This window comes from Schistocerca cancellata, chromosome 8 (genome assembly GCF_023864275.1).
Source record: "Schistocerca cancellata isolate TAMUIC-IGC-003103 chromosome 8, iqSchCanc2.1, whole genome shotgun sequence".
Lineage (NCBI taxonomy): Eukaryota > Metazoa > Arthropoda > Insecta > Orthoptera > Acrididae > Schistocerca > Schistocerca cancellata.
Window position 1 is genome coordinate 59,260,052 of NC_064633.1, and position 6,585 is coordinate 59,266,636.

The 6,585-nt window shown below is 42.9% G+C and overlaps 1 non-coding gene across 1 annotated transcript; it reads left to right on the forward strand.

Annotated features, from left to right (window-relative positions):
• Positions 1 to 423: 423 nt before the first annotated feature.
• Trnag-acc (transfer RNA glycine (anticodon ACC)) lies at positions 424 to 495 on the forward strand. The gene has a single exon. It is a non-coding gene; the product is annotated as a tRNA-Gly (tRNA).
• The last annotated feature ends 6,090 nt before the right edge of the window (positions 496 to 6,585 follow it).

Consider the following 6,585-nt stretch of genomic DNA (forward strand, 5'->3'; position numbering starts at 1 on the left):
GTTGTAACTATTTAGACATATACACAAAACGATTCAGCTTAGAGTTAATTATCAGGCAAGATTTTAGGCTATCCCTGAAGCAATTAAAATCAATATATTTTGGTACAAATCCAGACGTTACATAGCGGAAACCGTAAACGAGATATTACGCGATAGCTGCATCGCATTCACATTTTTTCTCGAGGAAAGAGAAATATACAAATTTCACGATGATTCGTCAAAAATTGACGTCTTCGCGGTATTTATCTCATTTTTATCACTTTAATGCAATTTTCTTATCCCTAATTATGACTCTCTTAATGAAGAAGCGGTATGATATGAAATGTGACGGTCACATTCCTTGTGTGGGAAAGAAGAGTATAACGTGCACTTGAAATACGACTGATCGGTTTTATATGACAGTTTGCTAAGAGGAAAGTATCCGCCTCTGTAGCGTAGCGGTAGCGTTACCGCCTACCACGCAGGGGGCCCGGGTTCGATTCCCGGCAGGGGACTGGGTGTTGTGTGTCTTTCATAATCATTGACTCGCAAGTCACCGAAATGGTGTCAACTAAAATGGAATTGCAATACGGCGGCTGAGCCCCCCCGAGTGGGGCCTCCCGGCCAACAATGCCACACGATCATTTCATTTCACATTGGAAAGTAAGTGAAACACACGAATGAGGCAAACAGAAGACAGCAGTCGAGGATACCGTCTACATCTTCTCGCTTCCCGAGCACGGGGTCCCGGGTTCGATTCCCGGCGGGGTCAGGGATTTTCACCTGCCTCGAGATGACTGGGTGTTTGTGTTGTCCTCATCATTTCATCATCATCCAGGAAAGTGGCGAAATTGGACTGAGCAAAGATTGGGTAATTGTACGGGCGCTGATAACCACGCAGTTGAGCGCCCCACAAACCAAACATCATTATCATCACATACCGTCTACATCGTATTTGTTGGTCTTTTTTTGGAGGACAGAAGGCTCATCGTCATGTGAGAATAAGTCATTAGTCGTATCAGGTATGTTGACACTGCAGTTCTGGGGACACAGGAAGAAACCTTCGAGTATACAGGGTGATTCAAAAAGAATACCACAACTTTAAAAATGTGTATTTAATGAAAGAAACATAATATAACCTTCTGTTATACATCATTACAAAGAGTATTTAAAAAGGTTTTTTTTTTCACTCAAAAACAAGTTCAGAGATGTTCAATATGGCCCCCTCCAGACACTCGAGCAATATCAACCCTATACTCCAACTCGTTCCACACTCTCTGTAGCATATCAGGCGTAACAGTTTGGATAGCTGCTGTTATTTCTCGTTTCAAATCATCAATGGTGGCTGAGAGAGGTGGCCGAAACACCATATCCTTAACATACCCCCATAAGAAAAAATCGCAGGGGGTAAGATCAGGGCTTCTTGGAGGCCAGTGATGAAGTGCAGCTGCAGACAGTGCTTGAACCAATTTCAGACGATAAGGTTTCATAACTAACCTTTTTCGTAGGACTCTCCATACAGTTGATTGTGGAATTTGCAGCTCTCTGCTAGCTCTGCGAGTCGATTTTCCTGGGCTGCGAACAAATGCTTGCTGGATGCGTGCTACATTTTCATCACTCGTTCTCGGCCGTCCAGAACTTTTCCCTTTGCACAAACACCCATTCTCTGTAAACTGTTTATACCAACGTTTAATACACCACCTATCAGGAGGTTTAACACCATACTTCGTTCGAAATGCACGCTGAACAACTGTCGTCGATTCACTTCTGCCGTACTCAATACCACAAAAAGCTTTCTGTTGAGTGGTCGCCATCTTAGCATCAACTGACGCTGACGCCTAGTCAACAGCGCCTCAAGCGAACAAATGTACAACTAAATGAAACTTTATAGCTCCCTTAATTCGCCGACAGATAGTGCTTAGCTCTGCCTTTTGTCGTTACAGAGTTTTAAATTCCTAAAGTTGTGGTATTCTTTTTGAATCACCCTGTATAACCGACTAGCTGAAGGGACTTGGAAATTATTATGATACGACGGCACCACAGAGAAGTGGATGGTAGTATAGGTATCTCTGAGTGTAATCTTCGTTATAAAATGAGAATCCAGGCAACAAGACATTACAACAGCCGTTTTCATGTGGAAGAGGTAAGCGGAAAGCTGCCGAGCGAGTCTGGATTTGTGGCAGCAACTCCTCATCTCGTGCAAACGCCACACCGCCCCGTGTTATGACAGAGAAGCCTGATCGCCGAGCAGGGACCGCCTGTCTTCCTGGACTAAGTCAGACTGATAAAGCAATATCTGTGCAGGGCGCCAGTAAAACGGAACGGGGCATGTCTCCTGTACGTGAGTGAATAAAAATCTAATTACTGGTAGATTTAAATTTTAAGAGAATGAAGGCAATATCATGAAGGGACCAAAGGGGAGGGGGGGGGGGAAGGGGGGGTGGAGAGTCATTAAGCGGGCCACTTAATAATATTAAATAACGACAGAATAATTACGCAGACAAACAAATTGGAAACAGTCAGGCTCTTTTAATTTACCACCACGAAGTTTCTTTGAGATTGTGACAGATCCCCTACCCGTGCTTGACCAGCCGTTGCTTCCAGGCCCTCTTCAGTGACCACCAGTTCACGAAACGTTAGTTAGCACTAGTTATTTAGTTATTCACTGATTCTATCTGAAACCCCGATTAGGAGATGACTGAAAACACTATTATACAGGGTGTTACAAAAAGGTACGGCCAAGCTTTCAGGAACCATTCCTCACACACAAAGAAAGAAAATATGTTATGTGGACATGTGTCCGGAAACGCTTACTTTCCATGTTAGAGCTCATTTTATTACTTCTCTTCAAATCACATTAATCATGGAATGGAAACACACAGTAACAGAACGTACCAGCGTGACTTCAAACATTTTGTTACAGGAAATGTTCAAAATGTCCTCCATTAGCGAGGATACATGCATCCACCCTCCGTCGCATGGAATCCCTGATGCGCTGATGCAGCCCTGGAGAATGGCGTATTGTATCACAGCCGTCCACAATACGAGCACGAAGAGTCTCTACATTTGGTACCGGGGTTGCGTAGACAAGAGCTTTCAAATGCCCCCATAAGTGAGAGTCAAGAGGGTTGAGGTCAGGAGAGCGTGGAGGCCATGGAATTGGTCCGCCTCTACCAATCCATCGGTCACCGAATCTGTTGTTGAGAAGCGTACGAACACTTCGACTGAAATGTGCAGGAGCTCCATCGTGCACGGACCACTTGTTGTGTCGTATTTGTAAAGGCACATGTACTAGCAGCACAGGTAGAGTATCCCGTATGAAATCATGATAACGTGCTCCATTGAGCATAGGTGGAAGAACATGCGGCCCAATCAAGATATCACCAACAATGCCTGCCCAAACGTTCACAGAAAATCTGTGTTGATGACCTGATTGCATAATTGCGTGCGGATTCTCGTCAGCTCACACATGTTGATTGCGAAAATTTACAATTTGATCACGTTGGAATGAAGACTCATCCGTAAAGAGAACATTTGCACTGAAATGAGGATTGACACATTGTTGGATGAACCATTCGCAGAAGTGTACCCGTGGAGGCCAATCAGCTGCTGATAGTGCCTGCACACACTGTACATGGTACGGAAACAACTGGTTCTCCCGTAGCACTCTCCATACAGCGATGGTCAGCGTTACCTTGTACAGCAGCAACTTCTCTGACGCTGACATTAGGGTTATCGTCAACTGCACAAAGAATTACTCGTCCATTGCAGGTGTCCTCGTCGTTCTAGGTCTTCCCCAGTCGCGAGCCATAGGCTGGAATGTTCCGTGCTCCCTAAGACGCCGATCAATTGCTTCGAACGTCTTCCTGTCGGGACACCTTCGTTCTGGAAATCTGTCTCGATACAAACGTACCGCGCCATGGCTATTGCCCCTGCTAATCCATACATCAAATGGGCATCTGCCAACTCCGCATTTGTAAACACTTCACTGACTGCAAAACCACGTTCGTGATGAACACTAACCTGTTGATGCTACGTACTGATGTGCTTGATGCTAGTACTGAAGAGCAATGAGTCACATGTCAACACAAGCTCCGAAGGCAACATTACCTTCCTTCAATTGAGCCAACTGGCGGTGAATCGAGAAAGTACAGTACATACTGACGAAACTAAAATGAGCTCTAACATGGAAATTAAGCGTTTCCGGACACATGTCCACATAACATATTTTCTTTATTTGTGTGTGAGGAATGTTTTCTGAAAGTTTGGCCGTACCTTTTTGTAACACCCTGTATACTAGTTATTCAATCTGTATATTGAGCAAGCAGTAAAGGAAACAAAAGAAGAGTTCGGAGTAGGTATTAAAATCCATGGAGAAGAAATAAAAACTTTGCGGTTCGCCAATGACATTGTAATTCTGCCAGAGACAGCAAAGGACTTGGAAGAGCAGTTGAACGGAATGGATGGTGTCTTGGAGGATATAAGATGAACATCAACAAAAGCAAAACGAGGATAATGGAATGTAGTCGAATTAAGTCGGGTGATGTTGAGGGTATTAGATTAGGAAATGAGACACTTAAAGTAGTAAAGGAGTTTTGCTATTTGGGGAGCAAAGTAACTGATGATGGTCGATGTAGACAGGATATAAAATGTAGACTGGCAATGGCAAGGAAAGCGTTTCTGAAGAAGAGAAATTTGTTAACATCGAGTATAGATTTAAGTGTCAGGAAGTCATTTCTGAAAGTATCTGTATGGAGTGTAGCTATGTATGGGAGTGAAACATGGACGGTAAATAGTTTGGACAAGAAGAGAATAGAAGCTTTCGAAATGTGGTGCTACAGAAGAATGCTGAATATTAGATGGGTAGATCACATAACTAATGAGGAGGTACTGAATAGGATTGGGGAGAAGAGGAGTTTGTGGCACAACTTGACCAGAAGAAGGGATCGGTTTGTAGGACATATTCTGAGGCATCAAGGGATCACCAATTTAGTATTGGAGGGCAGCGTGGAGGGTAAAAATCGTAGGGGGAGACCAAGAGATGAATACACTAAGCAGATTCAGGAAGATGTAGGTTGCAGTAGGTACTGGGAGATGAAGAAGCTTACACAGGATAGAGTAGCATGGAGAGCTGCATCAAACCAGTCTCAGCACTGAAGACCACAACAACAACAACAACAGTCTTGATTCTTTCCTTTCCAGTTCTAGTGAACTTATGTGAGAACCTCCTGATCCGTGCAATTGTTTATATTAGTCTGTAACCAGTAACAAGAGTTATCTCAAATATTCGTTTCGTACAAGGCAGCTTCTAAACTTGTTGCGAAAACAAATGGTAACGGTGAATCATCTGCATGCGAAATGAAACTAAAGTTGTGGAAAAATACCTGTCTTGTACGATCTCATTATGGGCTCCATTTATCATACCTAATGTTGTTGATGACCATCATCAGTTATTTTGCTCCCCAAATAGCAAAACTCCTTCACTACTTTAAGTGTCTCATTTCCTAATCTAATACCCTCAACATCACCCGACTTAATTCGACTACATTCCATCATCCTCGTTTTGCTTTTGTTGATGTCCATCTTATATCCTCCCTTCAAGACACCATCCATTCCGTTCAACTGCTCTTCCAAGACCTTTGCTGTCTCCGACAGAATTACAATGTCATCGGCGAACCTCAAAGTTTTTATTTCTTCTCCATGGATTTTAATACCTACTCCGAATTTATCTTTTGTTTCCTTTACTGCTTGCTCAATATACAGATTGAATAACATCGGGGAGAGGCTACAACCCTGTCTTACTCCCTTCCCAACCACTGCTTCCCTTTCATGTCCCTCGACTCTTATAACTGCCATCTGGTTTCTGTACAAATTGTAAATAGCCTTTCGCTCCCTGTATTTTACCCCTGCCACCTTTAGAATTTGAAAGAGAGTATTGCAGTCAACATTGTCAAAAGCTTTTGCAGACGATATAATTGCTCCACGTGCTTACAACCGGTTCGCACTGAAATGCGTATTGTGCAACTGGCGACACGTGACCGTGAGTCGCAACTCTTGGAAAGATATGGATGGTATTTTAAGTCTATCAATACACGCAGTGTACTGATGGGGGAAAAGTTCAGTATTCTCTTATCTATGAAATGCGTGCAATTCAACTTCCTTCACATGAGACACTAGCACGCCTAACATGTTATCACAAATTGTTATCTCAAGTCATGATGTCATGAGATAAAGTTCAATGGAATATTTAAACGCAAAGTCAACATAAATGAGCAAAATCGCAGTTTATTCTTAGTTTAATCAAACAACGATAAAATAAACTTACACTATAGGACCTATGTCACTGTTTAATTAAAAAATACTAAAATAAGCTTTCATGCAGTGTACAAATTTTATCCCATAGTAAGTCCACACTCGAAGCATTAAACAGCGTAGTTGCATCATATCACAGCCAACCGCTTATTAGCTTGATAATTATCTCGTACAAAGCTGACCCATTGTGGGATTGTGGCGCTAGCTCGGGATCTTCGGTTTTTTTTCCCACAGGTAGTACATTTTTTTCTCAACTAGCACGCAGCACGCTGCTCTCTTCGAAGTACGACAGCA